Genomic DNA, 18094 nt, shown 5'->3' with positions numbered 1-18094 from the left:
CCTTTTGAATGCGCTCCTCGCATCAGCCTCTCAGTGTGATTTGTTTGCAAGCAGACTGGTGGTTGTGCGTGATGAATGTTTGAGGTTTTGTGAGAAGATGGATGCACGTACTTCTACAGTTTAAAATTTTTAAAACATTTATTTACATACAATATATATACAGTGGTACTACTAAACGAAATTAATAACTAGCTTAAATCTAAAATAGGCCCTTGAGGCATTGTTTACTAATAGTTTACACAGTTTAAAATGTGCTAATTATTTATGTTTAGATGTCAATAGGTATTGTAATTTGTGATGAATTGTATAGATACATATCGTTTTCGTTTTCTTTAAATTTTCTGTGTAAGTAAGCAGTGGTTTGGTATTTTGACCGTTATGCTGTTTAACTTGTTTGAAATAAATAAATAAATAAAATGACTGTGTTTCGTGATATATTTGGATATGTATGGACTGCAAACTACACTACACAAATAACATGATGACTCTTCACCGACTTATCCAATCACTCTTGTACGAGCACTGACACGATGCCCACGCAAACTGTAACGAGACGACTGGCAGAGATACAATACCTAAAAAGCCTAATTTGTGGAGAAAAGTCAGTTCAAAATTAGACTCTAAGCTTCAAGGAACTAAATCCACTATTGAATAATTATTATGTGTTTACGAATCCAAAGTCCAAAACCCTAAGCCTGTTAGAACCGCTTACCTGTACCTATGGCGTTGTAAACAGTGGTCTATAAATTTATAAGTACGCAATTCCTTGAGGTGATGTCTCACAACTAGGCTAACAAGGTTCGGCAATTTATAAGATAAATATTGTGCAATAATGTATTTTCTCCTCTAAAATACTTCCTACTTCGCACGGGTTATGCAAAACCTTAACAAATCATACACTTAAACCTTCCTCAAGAATTACTCTATTGATAGGTGAAAACCGCATGAAAATCCGTTCGGTAGTTTTTGAGTTTATCGCGAACATACATACACAGAAACAGACAGACGCGGCGGGGGACTTTGCGAGATTTAAGAGCTTGTAGACGGTCTTACCTTAAAGACGGTCTTCACCACATTGATCTTTATAGATCGACCGCTTAACTGAGTCCTCGCCTGCGCGGTACGGGGGCGACGGGGCGTGACGACTAAGGGTGACGGGGAAGGTGCGGGCGGCAGGCGTACGGCGCCCGCACCTTCCCCGCCACCCTTAGTCGTCCCGCCCCGTCGCCCCCGTACCGCGCAGGCGAGGACTTAGTTAAGCGGTCGGTCTATAGTGTTAGTAGGTGGTAGTTCAATGGTTACTTGGGCAATCTCATAAGGGCATTTGCTACCTTACCAATTAAAATACGATATAATCTGTCCGTTCGACGGTATTCAATACAGTTCGTACCATTGCCTATGCTGTTAACTGTCCATCGGTGGAACTTATGCCTTTCGTAATAAGGTCCACCAATTTAGTGATCCAAAGAACTCGAGCCTTTTAGCTCTTTTTTTAGGGCTCGCCTCATCTCTTGACGCCTAAAAGGCTAAAAGGCTAGTTAGCTCTAGCCTACGAGCCTAATTCTATTTAAGAGCTTGGGGCTTAATAAGGTTATTAGCCCCAAGAGTTTAGGATCTTAAATAGAACTAGGCTCGGGGGCTAAAGAGCTAAATAGGCTTTTTTTAGGGGCTTCATAAGGTTATTAGCCCCAAGAGTCTAGGCTCTTAAATAGAACTAAGCTCGGGGGCTAAAGAGCTAAATAGGCTTTTAGCCTTTTAGGCTTCAAGAGTAATGTAAACTAATTATAGCAACAAAGGCACATCCCAAGTAACACAAAAGTAGCTGAATATTGTTTGAATAATAGAGCATGCCGTACTGTAAGCTGAATCAGGAAGCTGTATATCATCGGTAACAGCGCTGTTACATACGTTATACAGAAGGTTTGGGCACAAAGTGGGCAGTGCCCACGCAGCTTACAACTGAATAACAGCTGTATAAGTGTGTGCCGACACATTGAATCGCTGAATAATACTTGTATAGAGGCTGTCAAAAGCTTCTATACCGCTTTTAAACCAAAGTATCCAGCTTTTGGATCACTACCACCAATGTACAGTTAAGAGTATTGCTGTCCATACACATCCGCTACTTATCAATGACCGATCCCATAAATAACATTCGAAAGGGACACCGGTTCCCACAGCTCCTTACATTTAGATTAAATCACATTCAACAAAATAATCTAAGTGATCTTTAATTTACAAAGGAAATTCAACTTAAAGCCTTTTAGATAGAACTGGTATTTGAATGGAAACAGTTGACGTACGAAGAATGCATCGATGCTCTACTTTCCATAGTTGTGGACGCCAAGGATACATTTGGTTTATATTTGCATGTTATAATGCAATAGTATAATTAATGTTGCTGTTATAATGTCATAGTTTCGCATTGGCAATAATTTCGTAAAAACAAGAAATTGGAGTAAAATTCGTATTAATTCACAAACGGATTTAAATTCCCTGCAGGGAATTTAAATCCGTTTTTGAAACAATCTTATTTTAATGAACTCAAATAATTTCATTATTGGGATCTTGCCTTCTTAGGGCATGGGACTAACAAAACATTTCGTTAACTGCATAAAAAAATGAGTAGGGTCAAGGCGGAAACAGTGGCTCAGTCACCCAAATATCGCCTCTCTCGTGTTGAAATTAGGTTGAGTGAGCCACTGTACCCGGCCTTTTTCTACCGTGCCATTGTTCCCTCCTTGACCCTAAGTACTTAAATAGTAAGCACTTTTTATTGACGACCGGCCTGGCCATCTCGGTAGTCAACGGCTACGAAGCCGATGGTCCTGTTCGAATCCCGGTAAGGGCATTTATTTGTGTGATGAGCTACAATTTTATGTATCACATCGAAACCAAGGCGTCAAACAAACACCCCTCTTTTTGGGTCGGGAGTTAATAAAACAGTGCAAGATTAACTGTTTTCTAATACCTGATTACCTACAAATAGTCGTCAAAACAAGTCATTACTTCCTGTTGTCCTATAATCATTACAAAATGCTAAACACTAGGCGCGGCGCGAAGTTTTACTCATGATATAATCTACTTACCTGATACATCGGCCTTATATGTGCGCAACTGGTAATCTAGGATGTGTTTGTAAAAAGTGATTTTACATACTCGCTTTGGTTTCTATGTTTCTGGGCTTGTGGTGCAATATGACGGTAGTTTTCAGAGCCAGGAAATCAGTTGGACAACATACTAGTATACTTCACTAACATATCTTAATATCAGATCTTATAAAACAAAGACCCCCGCCGCGTTTGTATGTTCGCGATAAACTTAAAAGCTACTGAACGGATTTTCATGCAGTACCTATCACCTATCAATAGAGTGATTTTTGAGGAAGGTTTAGTTTAGGTGTATAATTTGTTAAGATTAACCCGTTCAAAGCCGAGGCGGGTGGCTAGTTTTAGGATAGTTTGAAAAAAGTATGGCAAAAAATTACACAACTGATTTACCACTTTATTACTTCGTATTTACTTGTGTACACGCACAGAAGCACAAAAACAAACAGGATCGCATAGTTCGCATATCATAATTATTATCGTATCTATCAACAATTTATACTCAACCTTTTATTTAGGTGGCTACACTTATTACTGTTACTAATATCTCTCAACTATTAATAAAACATTATCGTAGATATAAAAATTGGATAACTCCAGTACCTATATGTTTTTGTACCTATATCCCAGTGGAGTGGATTGGATTGCCTAGTCGGTAGTGCCTATAAAGCAGGAGGTCCTGGGTTCGAAGTTCGAAGAGTACGGAGGGTATCTATGTAACTAAGTATTCATCTACGTAAGTATGTATATCGTCACCTAGTACTACCTTTGCTAAGTTTGGGGCTAAGTCGACATGTCTTATGATTGTCAAAAACAATAAATAATTATCTCGATTCAGGCATCAACAAGTCACACCAAAATTTTGTTCTAACAAGTTCCAACAGTCAATAGTAAACCTTTCCGGCTATCGCGATCTAAGACATCGGACCGTATTGCAAAGGTTACTAACATTTGACCAACAAATGCACACGGGATTAGTACTTGTTAGTCCTCCTACAGACATTCCACTGCGTTACTTTCCAATAACAAGCATTATCAGCTAGAGTCCTTCTAAGCTAACTCTACACCCAAAAGAACAAAGCGAGGAAGTGTCATTGTAAAGGTCTTAAGGATGACTCACGTTAGATCGGATCGGATGATCGTGATCACGTGGTGCTTTCCATAGAAAACGAAGCGCCTGAAGCTCCGGCCCGGCCCCGGCCCGATCTAGCGTGAGTCATCCTTTATTGTCATAGAATTTTTACATTAATTATGACAGTAATAGGTACTTTATCATTGCATAATATGCCATGCAAACTTAACTCGGTCCGATTCTATCACAATTAAGGACATCGGCTAGTCTTGCAAGTGTTACAAACATTTGACCAATAAAGGTGCACCTATATTGATAGGCACGGTCCTTGTTAGGCCTCATTCCGCTGCGTTACTTCACTGCCCTACAGAAACAATCGTCGGCTATCGCGATCGGCTGAGACATCGGCGACTCCGTGTTGCAAAAGGGTTATGTGCATTCGACTAATAATAGTGCAACTTTTTTTAATTATAAGTGGGTGAATCAATTTTTTCTTGTCACTAGTTGACATGGTTACAGTCTCCTGGGTCACTCTTAAAATACTAGTTTTTTCGTATATTAGTGAACCAAACTTGAATTTTTGGTAGTTAAGTTATAATATCCCAAGTAGCATTGCAAGCTGTATATAAGCTGTATGAAAGTTTATTTGTATACTATAAGCTGTACAGTTAGGCTGTACAAAGTCTGTATAAGCGCTTATACAGCCCATATAAGTAAAAAAAAGGGCCCAAATTATACAGCCTTTGGCGTTATTAGAGCTGTAGAGTAGCTGTATAAGCAATACATAAGCTGCATAATAGCTGCATTACAGCTATATTTCGGTGTAACAGGAAACCTTAACACTACATATAATCTCTTATAAAGTACGATATAAGAATATAAGTTTTAAATGAGTTATAAGAAAGAATTACAAGAGAATAATAATCATTTAAGAAACTAAAATGTCTTAATCTTGTTCATTCGTAATATAGTAATGGCGACAATAAAGTGTTATAGTGGATGGTAAAAGTAAATATTATACAGGACTTGAATGGAATATTACATTATTGGTAAGTGCGGATTATTATTTATTGTGAACCTGTGTATCTTTTCTGGCAAAATATTTACGCGCCTGCAAAATAACAAAGAGAAACCATAAGGAAAATATCAAAAATCGGTAAAGTTACTGTTTGTTTTTAAGGTTAGAGTATCATAAATATTTATAAATATTAATTCTAAGGCTAAACAATTTATTTTAGCTGGTAATCATAACACGGCGTTAGTCTGCTAAATATTTGCAAGTATTTCTTTAATTATATTTACAAATACGTTTTTTTATTATTGTAAAATGGCGACAATTTTTAAACAGCCTACAGGATAGTTGGAGAGCATTATAATCTTAGTAGCTGTGCTGTATAATAAATGGAGTGTCTTTTACAGCTTTTGTAATTAAAACAGCTTTATAATAGAATATTTGTATTCGTTTGGCTGTATTTCGGTTCTCCGTACATAATATATAATTCTCTTTAGAGATCCGTATAACAAATAAAAAACCTGTAGTGTAACTGTCATATATTCCTTTAGTTTTATAATACACTTATTTTCAGAAATCATTACACTACTATACTTATACGAGTGTAAAATTACGCCAAAAGATTGTTATAAGCGACTCTATCAGTAATACAGAAAAAAGCTGTACTATAGCTGCCATTTATTCATTTGGTTTTATAATACCCTTACAGACAGAAGTTATACAACTACTATTCTTATAGGAGAGTAAGATTACGCCATAAGAAATAGCTTTAAAACGGGGTTGACAGATACATTTGTACAGCTACAAGTGCCAAGTGATACTACAATACAGCCTGTATACAGCTTTTACTATAAAATTAGCTTGTAGTGTTTCACAACACTTAATGTTTTAAAACGGAGTTGACAGATACTTTTGTACAGCTAAAAGTGCCAAGTGTTACTACAATACAGCCTGTATACAGCTTTTACGATAGAATTAGCTTGTAGTCTCTCACAACACTTTTAGTTTTATAGTAGATTTTTTATATTCTGATAAAGCACCCCATGCTTCCGCAGAATCCTTTATAATGATTTTATACAGCTTGAGCTGTATAATGTCTGTAAAGTACCTTTTATACAGCTTAATTCTTTTCTGACACTCTTATACGTCCCTTAAATCACTCTAAGTTCTTAATTGGCTGCTATATTGATGTTGCCGACACTTCCATGCTACTTGAGGCCTTTCGATAATGGGACATCTACTAAGCACATTTGTAGAACATGGTACGGCGGTACTATTGTCTCCTGGCTGATGGGACAGAATAACAACAAGAAATAGTTGATCGACCCAAATATTTAAATGGAATCTTATCTGATTACGTGAAGATGGGATGAAGAATAAAACATGCTGATGAGTTCTTAGTGATCACAAAGAAACACGAGTATTGTTGAAGCACATTGTACAATAAAAAAAGCACTGGTGGCCTAGCGGTAAGAGCGTACGACTTTCAATCCGGAGGTCGCGGGTTCAAACCCCGCTTCGTACCAATGAGTTTTTCGGAACTCATGTACGAAATATCATTTGATATTTTGCCAGTCGCTTTTCGGTGAAGGAAAACATCGTGAGGAAACCGGACTAATCCCAATAAGGTCTAGTTTACCCTCTGGGTTGGATGGTCAGATGGCAGTCGCTTCCGTAAAAACTAGTGCCTACGCCAATTCTCGGGATTAGTTGCCAAGCGGACCCCAGGCTCCCATGAGCCGTGGCAGAATGCCGGGATAACGCGAGGAAGATGATGATGATTCTATGTATTTATTTTCGAAGACATTGAAAATATTTTGACACATCTTTTTTCAATTCAATTCAATTCAATTATTTATTTCAAATCCAGAGATCCATAATATTGTTAGTAGGTACAACAGATCTTAAAATTAATTAAGGTTAGTGACATTAATTACAAAATATTAATAATAAACCTATATATCTACATACTAAAAAATAAATATAACTAGGCAACCTAAATGCACCACTTCTCAGCATCTGTGGCTGCCACATGCAGTCCATTCCAGTGCATGAGCAGTGGTGCATCCATCTTACCTGCCAACGTTTTCAGGATGCTATTGGTACTGCCACACAGTCTCTGCATAAGTGACGCCGATCTGTTGCGTATAATTGCATAAAAGTCATCTGTGTGCGCCTCCGCGAACATTCCGGACGCACTACAGTGACGTGGAAGCCCCATTAGCATCCTGAAAACGTTGTTATATTGTATTCGTTGAGCATTGTACGCTCGCTGAGTATAGCTGGCCCACAGGCTGCAGGTGTAAAAAGATTGGCAAAAAGCTTTGAAAAGCGTCTTTTTCACGTCTTTGTTACACCTGGCAAACCTGCGCGCCAGCATATTTCCGCGAACGGCCAACGCTCTACGCTCCCTCTCTATGTCGAGGTCATCTTTTAGGTCCTCGGTGACCCAGTGACCAAGGTATTTGAACTTTTTAGTGACCATGAGTGGTTCCCCGACCAAGGTCACAGGAGGTACTGTTTTATAGAATTTTCTTCCTGCTTTGAAAACAAGTACCTCACTCTTTTTCCCATTGTACCTTAGCCCATGTCTCACCGAGTACCTCTCACAGATATCCAGCAACTCTTGAAGTGCACTCATGGATGGGCTCAACAACACCATATCATCAGCATAACTGATGTTATTTATGGATTTGCCATCCACGGAGCATCCAACATAGGCATTGTTGAGCTCATCCATAAGCTGGTTCACATATAGGTTAAACAACCTAGGGGAGGACAGCCCGCCCTGCCTTACTCCACATTCTAGACGGTATTCACCCGAGTGAACGCCCGCCCACCTGACCGAGTTGATCTGGTTCCCGTACCAAAACTTTTTACACTTCAATTAAAAATTTAATATTGACTTTTTACCAGACATCGTAAATTTTATAGCATTTTCGGTCCTGCGGAGTGGATTTAACGGAATTGGTATAAACTATTTCAACCCTAATGATTAATTAGCGTTAATTACGTTAACATTTTTTTTTGTTAGCCTGGTTAAGTGTCCCACTGCTGGGCAAAGGCCTCCCCTCGCTCCCTCCACTCAACCCTGTCTTTTGTAGTTTCCCGCCAATCCAGACAAAATACGTCCAAGTCGTCCCGCCATCTCCTTTTCGGTCTGCTTGCACTCCGGCTAGCACCATCTATGGTGTTCCGTGGGTCCCACTCCGTAACCATTTTGGCCCACCTTTCAGGGTGCATGCGGCAGACATGTCCAGCCCAGTCCCACTTAAGCTTAGCGGTCTAACGTTAACCTTAATTTTAACGTTTTTAACCCTGCACTTCGCCTTATAATAAAACCTAATTCTTATTTCTTGCAGACAAAAAACAATTTTTTTTATATAACAGTAGGTAAGTACTCTACCTAGGTAGGGACCTTAATTTTAACTCTAACTACTAATTGAGATGTCAGAATTACTGCTAGACTCATTTTGAACCATTGACACCCATCCATCGACACGAACAGCTTGGAATCACATTTCCAAAATATTTGAAAAGTTTTTTTGGTACTGTAACAATACCACTTCCAATACGGAAAGTTTACCCAATTAGTCGCTAGATGTCGCTGGCGTCAAGATAGAACACGCTAACGCTTGTCTATCACAGTTTCATGGCATGTGTTCGACATTAGTATGCAAACCGCTCACTAGATGGCGGTGACATCGAAATAGAACACGCAAGCGTTTGTCTTTCGTAGAATAGTTAAGTTCTAAGTTTGATTTTTGTTTAGTTGATAGATTCGATAGGTGACACGGTTATTATATGCGAAGTATCAGCTACTCTGAGTACTTTCTATCAAGAGATGCTCGGAGACTGATTACTACAGTATCTCCGACCGGTGGTTACGTTCGTGCTGAGGGTGTTTGCTCCTGCATATTCTTGTGGGTCTTCACCTTTACGCGGACAGTGTTACCTTTTTTGTGCACTGTTACAAACTGTAAACATAAATACGCCAAGTAAATAAATTACTCTTTCAAGAACTGCTGCCTTTCGCTGATTGAAAACGCCCCATCGATCCCGCCACTTACAATCTGGCGTCCAACGCGGGCACTTCGTCGAAAAGTGACTACCTCATTACGAAGTCGGGGCGAGTAACATCGATAAAAATCAAGCCGAGGCCAGTCGTTGAGACTAAACAAAACAGAAATATGGCAGTCAATATGTCCGAAGCTCAGTTTCAACAGCTGATTGGAGCCATAACTCACAGTCGAGCTCCAGCCACGGAGACCAGAGATGCACCGCGCACCACATCTTTCGCGACGGCCACCTTCACTTATGATGGAGAGAGAGACGCGACGCGTGTAAAGACATTCCTGACGGCTGCATCTTGCTTCAAACGTGTCGAAAAGATGAGTGACAGCGATGCACTTGATAGCCTTCCTCTGATATTAAAGGATGACGCTGCCGTGTGGTGGAACGGGGTGTCTGATAGTGTTTCGACCTGGGACGACTTCAAGAATAGGCTGCACAGGGCTTTCTCTCCTAAGAAGCCTGCTCCTATGATCTATCAGGAGATCTGTGGAATTCACCAGAAGGACAACGAACTTACTGAAACCTTCGTCGCAGCGAAAAGGGACTTGATTGCTCAGCTGCCTACTCCACGTCCTTCAGAAAGTATACAACTCGACCTAGTGTATGGATCGCTGCATAAGAAAATCAGGGAGAAAGTTCTACGGGAGAACGTCACGACCTTCGACGATCTCCTAAAGGCTGCCCAAAGTGCTGAAGAACTCTTCGATACCAAACCTCAGCCAGCCACAAAGGGCCGCATCCGCTGCAGCTACTGTAAGAACCCAGGACACTCTGTGGACGTTTGTCGGAAAAAGAAGTTTGCCGAAAATAAAACAACCTCAGCGGCACTCGACCCAAGGAAACCCGTGGTGGCACAAACTCAAATGCCCTCACCATCTGCTCCGAAATTCTCGTGCTACGGCTGCGGTGCTCCAGGGGTAGTACGGACTAGCTGCCCAACCTGTTCCAAGCAACCACGTCAACAGCCGATTAAGAAGGAGGACTTAAGCTTCTACGCCATTGATGATGAGCTGGATAATAGGCCACGACCTGTCGTTTGCATCTCCATTAAAGAGATACAGGGCTATGCATATGTTGACTCCTGCGCCAAATCTAACGTGGCCTCGTGGCAGCTGTACTGTCAGCTCAAGGCAGAGGGATACGAATTCACGACTCAGACAGTAGTCCTTACCATGGCTGACGGCTTTCATAGGAAGCAAGATATACTGAAGGTCAGGGTAGAGGTGAAGCTCATTGATCGGGTCGTACCTACCCTATTTGTTGTGCTGCCGGATTCACGGGACAATCGTACGCTTCTGGGATCCGGATTCGTGCAAGACGCCCTTATGATATTAAATATTCCCCAATTCACGTGGTGGTTCTTGGATGATCCCGATGTTGTCTACGAGCTATATCAAGAGAACTTCTTAAAATTCGATGTAAACTCCAATGTTGAAGTATCTACGGAGATGATCACTTCAGATCACAGAGCGAAACATGTGACCACTGTTCGTGAGGTTGACGTCTCCGAAAATCAAGCGTCTAAGGTCCAAAAGGAGAGTAGTGGGTCATCCTATCGCCTGCACAGGTTAGAAGACACCATCGTCGACAGAAGATACAAGACTTTTGACGGGTATCTCCCACAATGGGACTATATGCTGCGCGATGCTGAAGTCAATGTGGAGGAAGAAGATGTGACTCTATCTCCGCGCTCGCAAAATCTTTTCCCTGGTACGGTGCAGTACAAAGAAATAAACATCGACTCGCTAGAAATCTGCAGCGTAATGACAGAGCCACAACAAGAAATGATGGGAAAACTACTAGATCGCTTTGAGGACGTATTCATGCCAAAGTCGCATCCAGCCAAGTACGTTGAGCATCGCATCGATACTGTGGACAGCCGGCCCACTACTGTACCACCCTACCGTCTTTCGCCTCCCCGAAAAGAAATTTTAAGAAAGGAACTTGATAAGATGCTAGACGAGGGAATCATAGAACCGCAACAAACACCATGGGCAGCGCCTGTGGTCCTTGTGCCCAAACCTAATGGCGAGACTAGAGTATGCGTGGACTACCGAAGATTAAATGCGGTCACAGTTCCGGATCCGTACCCAATTCCCCGTGTGGACGACTTGTTGCATGAAGCTAAACCAACGCCTTATATGTCCACCCTCGATCTCAAGGCGGGTTACTGGCAAATCAATGTTCGGGAGGAAGATAGACAGAAGACTGGGTTTATTACACCGTTTGGCATATTCATCTTTAAACGAATGCCCTTCGGCCTTCGAAACGCGCCTGCCACCTTCCAGCGCCTAATTGACAGGTTTCGCGTGGAGCTGAGTCACATCAAGATGTTAGCATACCTAGATGACTTGATCATCTTCTCGACTTCCTTTGAGACGCATCTACAGGACCTTGCTGCTGTGTTCGATTTAATGCGTGAATACAATCTTACCGTTAACCGACAGAAATGCCGTCTCGGATGCTCGACCATAAAATACCTAGGGCACTACATAACTCCAGAAGGAATACAAGTAGATCCAGGCAAGGTATCGGCAATCCTGGACCTCCCTACGCCTGCCAACGTTCGACATCTACTGACCTTTCTGCAGACTTGTTCTTGGTACCGCAGGTTTATCAACAACTTTTCAGCAATTGCGGAACCCCTAACTAGACTCACAAAAAAGAACACTGTTTGGAAGTGGGACTCGGAGCAAGACGCTGCATATAAGAAACTTAAGGAGTTGCTCACTACGGCACCCGTCTTAAAGCAAGCAGATGAAAACAAGCCTTACGTAATTAAAACAGATGCGAGCAGCTACGCACTTGGAGCAGTTCTGGTCCAGGGGGAGGGCCCTGAAGAGCACCCCGTGGAATTCGCAAGCCGGTTACTTACACCAGCAGAGAGGAATTACTCGACAACTGAGCGCGAGGCATTAGCTGTTGTCTGGGCGGTTACAAAATACAGAGGCTACATTGAAGGCTTGCCTACCATTGTCAAGACCGATCACCATGCACTGAAGTGGCTCTTATCACTTAAATCACCTACAGGCAGATTAGCTAGATGGGCTCTCATACTACAGGCTTTTGATCTGACCATACAATACACACCTGGCCGCACTAATGTGGTAGCAGATGCGCTGTCCCGCCCTCCTTGCACTGAAGACACTCAGAGTGACTGTGGCATATGTGGAGTTACTGTAAACATGCCTGTTCGCAGCTCAGCAGAGATAAGAGAGGAACAAAGAAAAGACGCGTGGATAGCCAAGATCGTTGATACATTAGAAGGAGAAAATGACAACGAAAACGCAATGTACTGGAGTGGAAAAGGATATCTTATGAATAACGGATTACTCTATCGTCATTCACCTTACTCCGATTCAGAGGACGCTCAATTGGTGGTACCCGAACACGAGTGGGCCAACACACTCTGTGCCTACCACGATGACCCTTTGGCTGGACATTACGGTGTAGAGAAGACTCTCGAGAGAATCGCAAAAAGATATTTCTGGAAGGGGATGCGAAAATACGTTGAAAGTTATGTTAAACAATGTGTGCCCTGCCAGCGTTATAAACCAAGCAATCAAAAACCAGCTGGCTTGTTACAGACAACAGCCATGAATAAAAGGTTCGAGGTCATCTCATTTGATCTGTTTGGACCTCTTCCCACGTCACCACAAGAAAAGACATGGATATTCATTGTTGAAGATGTGGCCACTCGTTGGGTCGAGCTCTTCGCCTTGCAGACCGCAACCGCGGAGAACTGTGCAGAGATACTACTCAACGAGATATTTCTTAGATACGGTATACCCAGACGTGTCATCAGTGACAACGGGCCACAGTTTGTAAGCGCTGTGCTACAGCAGGTGACGTACTGTCTGCGAATAAAACACTCCTTCACACCAGTATACCATCCCGAAGCTAATCCCGTGGAACGTCGTAATCGTGACCTGAAGACTCAACTGGCTATACTAGTAGAGGAAGAGCACAGTAACTGGCCTGAGAAGTTGCCGAGCATTCGGTTTGCCATGAATACAGCGCAATGTTTATCCACAGGCCGTACTCCTGCCTATCTCACCTTCGGCAGAGAGTTGAGAACGCCTCCTGATAACGAACATGATTTCCGAGAAATAGTGCTTTCTGAGAATTTTGTACCCGAAATCACTCCTAAACTGCTTCAGATCTCGGACACTTTGAAACAGGCACGAGAGGTACAGGAGCTGAAAGAAGAGGCACGCAAGGAATATGTGGACAAGAAGAGGAGGGAAAGCCCTTCCTATAACCCCGGAGATCTTGTTATGGCCAAACTACATCCCATAAGTAGTGCGTCCCGCGGATACAGTGCCAAATTTGCGCCGCGCCGAGACGGACCCTACGTGATCATCAAACGATGTGGTCCAGCCTCCTACCAGATCGCCAATCCGGAGCAAATCGAAACTCCGATTGGTACGTACCATGCCTCTGCGTTAGAGCCCTACAAGGGGAACGAGGAAACTTTACCCACCCCCGTACAACCACTGCGGAGGAGAGGACGTCCTCGAAAATCTACTGTCCCCGTCGCTAAACGAGGAAGGGGCCGACCAAAGAAGCACTAAATGTTACAGTTCCGTGGTCGAGCCGCCCTACGAAACTGAGGGGGAGATTGTAACAATACCACTTCCAATACGGAAAGTTTACCCAATTAGTCGCTAGATGTCGCTGGCGTCAAGATAGAACACGCTAACGCTTGTCTATCACAGTTTCATGGCATGTGTTCGACATTAGTATGCAAACCGCTCACTAGATGGCGGTGACATCGAAATAGAACACGCAAGCGTTTGTCTTTCGTAGAATAGTTAAGTTCTAAGTTTGATTTTTGTTTAGTTGATAGATTCGATAGGTGACACGGTTATTATATGCGAAGTATCAGCTACTCTGAGTACTTTCTATCAAGAGATGCTCGGAGACTGATTACTACAGTATCTCCGACCGGTGGTTACGTTCGTGCTGAGGGTGTTTGCTCCTGCATATTCTTGTGGGTCTTCACCTTTACGCGGACAGTGTTACCTTTTTTGTGCACTGTTACAAACTGTAAACATAAATACGCCAAGTAAATAAATTACTCTTTCAAGAACTGCTGCCTTTCGCTGATTGAAAACGCCCCATCGATCCCGCCACTTACAGTACTAAATACACAATTACATTTCAGAACTTTAGTTGCTGAACTGGAGTCATAGAAAATTTTATAATTTTAATTGGGCTGGCATAATATTATCTTGATATTGTACGAAATTGGCTTGTGCAATGTGCTTCAACAATACTCGTGTTTCTTTGTGATCTCTAAGAACTCATTAGCATGTTTCATCCTTCATCCCATCTTCACATAATATCAGATAAGATATTAACTTACATTTATAGACAGGTCTATCATGAATTTATTTTATTACCTTTATTTACCAACGTTTCGACACACCACCACCAGTCCACGATCAGTGAAACCTGTGTCGAAAAGTCGGTAAATAAAGGTAATAAAATAAATTCGCGATAGACCCGTCTATAAATGTGAGTTAATATGTATTCAAAACGCGAAAGTTTTAAATATTATATTAGATAAGATAATAAATATTTAGATATTTACCTATTTTTAACGTTAATTTTAACGTTAACATTAACCTTAATTTACCATTTCAGTTGGAATTATCTATACCAATTCCGTTAACACCACTCCGCTGCACCAAAATGCAATAAAATTTACGATGTTTGCTATTTACAATTTTACAGACACCATAGTATAGCGAATATATATCCTCAAGTCGCTTTAAATCTCGAGCACGTTACGGTTGCAGAACGGTCCGAGTCGCTAACTATACTTTATTAAACACCATTCCTTATATTTCCCCATCCAATATATATCGCCTGAATTTAATTACAAAATAGTTGAGGCGATTCAAACTTTAAGGATTACATCTAAGGCTGTTATCACACTGGGACCACATTTTGATAATTGGGCATTTCTATTTAAGAGCCCATCTACGTGCACAGTTGCACACTAGCGCCACTGCTAAATAATCGTGATTATATAAATTTAACGAAAGATATTTTAAAAAGGAGGCCGCCACGTACTGTATTTTGTATTAAGTACCTTTTGAATACATCAAACTAGTTTTTATGTTGCTGGATTCGTCAATCTATGCGTCCAAAGTTAAAACGGCCGCTTTTGTTTTGAGTAGGTAACATCAATGAGATGTAATTTTGTTGATGTCACAGTGTACGTTTGAATTGGCCTCTAAGGCCGCGGTACCTAACAACAACGGTGTAAAAGCCATAACCTACACCGTTTACAAAAACTGTTACTTATTTATGTTAAATAATACATACTGTGCGATGAGCAACACGTCAAGTAAATAGCACCTACTCGTAACTGCCGCACTACAAAGCTTGCCTATGTATTGGCAAAGAGAATAGATAGTGTAGAGGGGTCCTGTCATAGTAAATTTTGTAGTCACAGTAAATTTACTGCCATCTCCCCCATATACACCCCTTCATATACAACCAAATCTGTAAGAAAATTTCCCTGCAAGAATATTCGGGTAGAGAAGCAAAAGTTAAATTGCAAGCCTGGCTCAAAACCCTTTATTACGAGGATATTGAGAGCTTACTGAGTGTAACTCAATAAAAACACATAACTCTTACACACACACACACATATATATATTACACAAACACACACACGCATACACACATTTACATATACCCTGCATGGACATTCACTTCGCTTTCCTTGTATTATAATTAGTGTTAGATTGTTGAATAAGTGTTTTATTAATTGTATTTTTGTATTCTTATTTTTAGCTTCAATTTTTAGTTTTATTCTATTCTATCGTTTATGTAACCTTTTAGGCTAATTTATATTTTCGCGCATTATGTGTAATTTTTTCTCTTGTATTGGTTGCCTACGACACAGGCAAGCCCTAGTGTAGGAACCAGCTCTGTATGATAATGTGGAATATGTTGTGTAAATTAATAAATAATAATAATAATAATCTATCGACACACGATATATTGTATAAATAAAGATGTATAAATTAATCAAAATATGTTTACGGATAAATGATTTTTAATTTTTATTGTTCCATACCAAAGATATATGTAACTCCGTATAAGATAAATAAAGAAAAAAACGTGCCTCGGAAATCAAGAAAAAGTCATTCTCGAATAGATGGCGCCATTACCTTTGGCCTATTCTCGGCTAGATGGCGTTGTCGACACCGTTTGATATTTAACAATTTTAACACAATATCAGTGAAAGAACATGGGTCAGTATGGAACAATAAAAATTAAAAATCATTTATCCGTATACATATTTTAATTAATCTATACATTTTCAATTTTATTTTAAGTTTTAATCGTGTGTTGATAGATGGCAGTAAATGTACCGTGACTACAAAATGTATTATGGCAATAGCCCTCTATACTACCTATTCTCTTTGTCCATACTGACCCATGTTCTTTCACTGATATGTGTTAAAATTGTTAAATATCAAACGGTATCTTCAACGCCATCTAGCCGAGAATAGGCCAAAGGTCGCCATCTATTCGAGAATAACTTATTCTTGATTTCCGAGGCACGTTTTTTTCTTAGACTTTATTTATCTTATACGAAGTTACATATATCTTTGATATTGGGAAAGCACATCGCTACCGAGTTGGCGTTGGGAACGGCGCCATCTATTGCGGGGTAGAGGAAACTCAACAGAGGCTTTCATATTGTTATATTACGTTGGGAAGTTTCTAAAATTTACGGTGCAAGTGTTATTTTAAACAAGACGTTTAAATAACACTTGCACCGTCTGGGCTATCAAAATCGCTGCCAACCGAGCTTCGTCTAACTTTGCACTGCATTTGTAATAACAAAGTGTGACAATGTCACCTTTCATGTCAAATGTCTATGAAAAAACCGGACAAGCGCGAGTTAAACTCGCTTGGAGAGGGTTCCGTACGTCCGTATAAGGAATCTAAGTCTAAAAAAAAATGTATTTATTAACCATTAAGACTAATAGTTACTATACCTGTATTGTAATAATTATTAATTTATTTTAAGATTATTATAATGAAATTTTGTTGTTTTAAATATATGGTTAGTTCTGAACTTGTCAAAGGGCCCTTCAGGTCTTCTTGCAGAATAATTTATGTACATTAGAATTTTGAATTTATAATAATGAATACAAAAAAAATTGTTTAACTAAGTTAGAGTCTGTTTGGAAAGAGAAGAATAGTGGAATGTATTGAGCCCTTATTGAGCCCCATACATACCACGACTCTTCTCTTTTCGCACAGACTCTACAAAGGTTTTTTAAACCTAACCCATATTTGATTATGGTAACTGAAAAAAGTATGTATAGTGCCGGATTGTAGTGGGAAATTACTAAATATGTTATCTATTGTGGTATTCTGCCTTGTAGTGTATTCTTTAATTTGTGGGCTAAAACCGAGCGATAAAGGGTATTGTGATATTTCATTTTTCGTGTTATCCCGAAATTAATATTGAAATCTCCCGCTATAATAATCTCTGCGGCACTCAGATTAGTGACGTCGGGCTGCGCCCGCCGTTCAGATCGCCCCGCATACGCGCCCGCGCTGGGTGCCTGCGGCACCCAGAGTAGTGACGTCGTGCTGCGCCCTCCGTTCAGATCGCCCCGCATGCGCACCCGCGCTGGGTGCCTGCGGCACCCAGAGTAGTGACGTCGGGCTGCGCCCTCCGTTCAGATCGCCCCGCATGCGCACCCGCGCTGGGTGCCTGCGGCACCCAGAGTAGTTACGTCGGGCTCCGCCCGCCGTTCAGATCGCCCCGCATCCAGATTCCGCGCGATC

Source organism: Cydia splendana, chromosome 14 (genome assembly GCF_910591565.1).
Source record: "Cydia splendana chromosome 14, ilCydSple1.2, whole genome shotgun sequence".
Classification (NCBI taxonomy): Eukaryota; Metazoa; Arthropoda; class Insecta; order Lepidoptera; family Tortricidae; genus Cydia; species Cydia splendana.
This window is presented reverse-complemented; position numbering follows the sequence as displayed.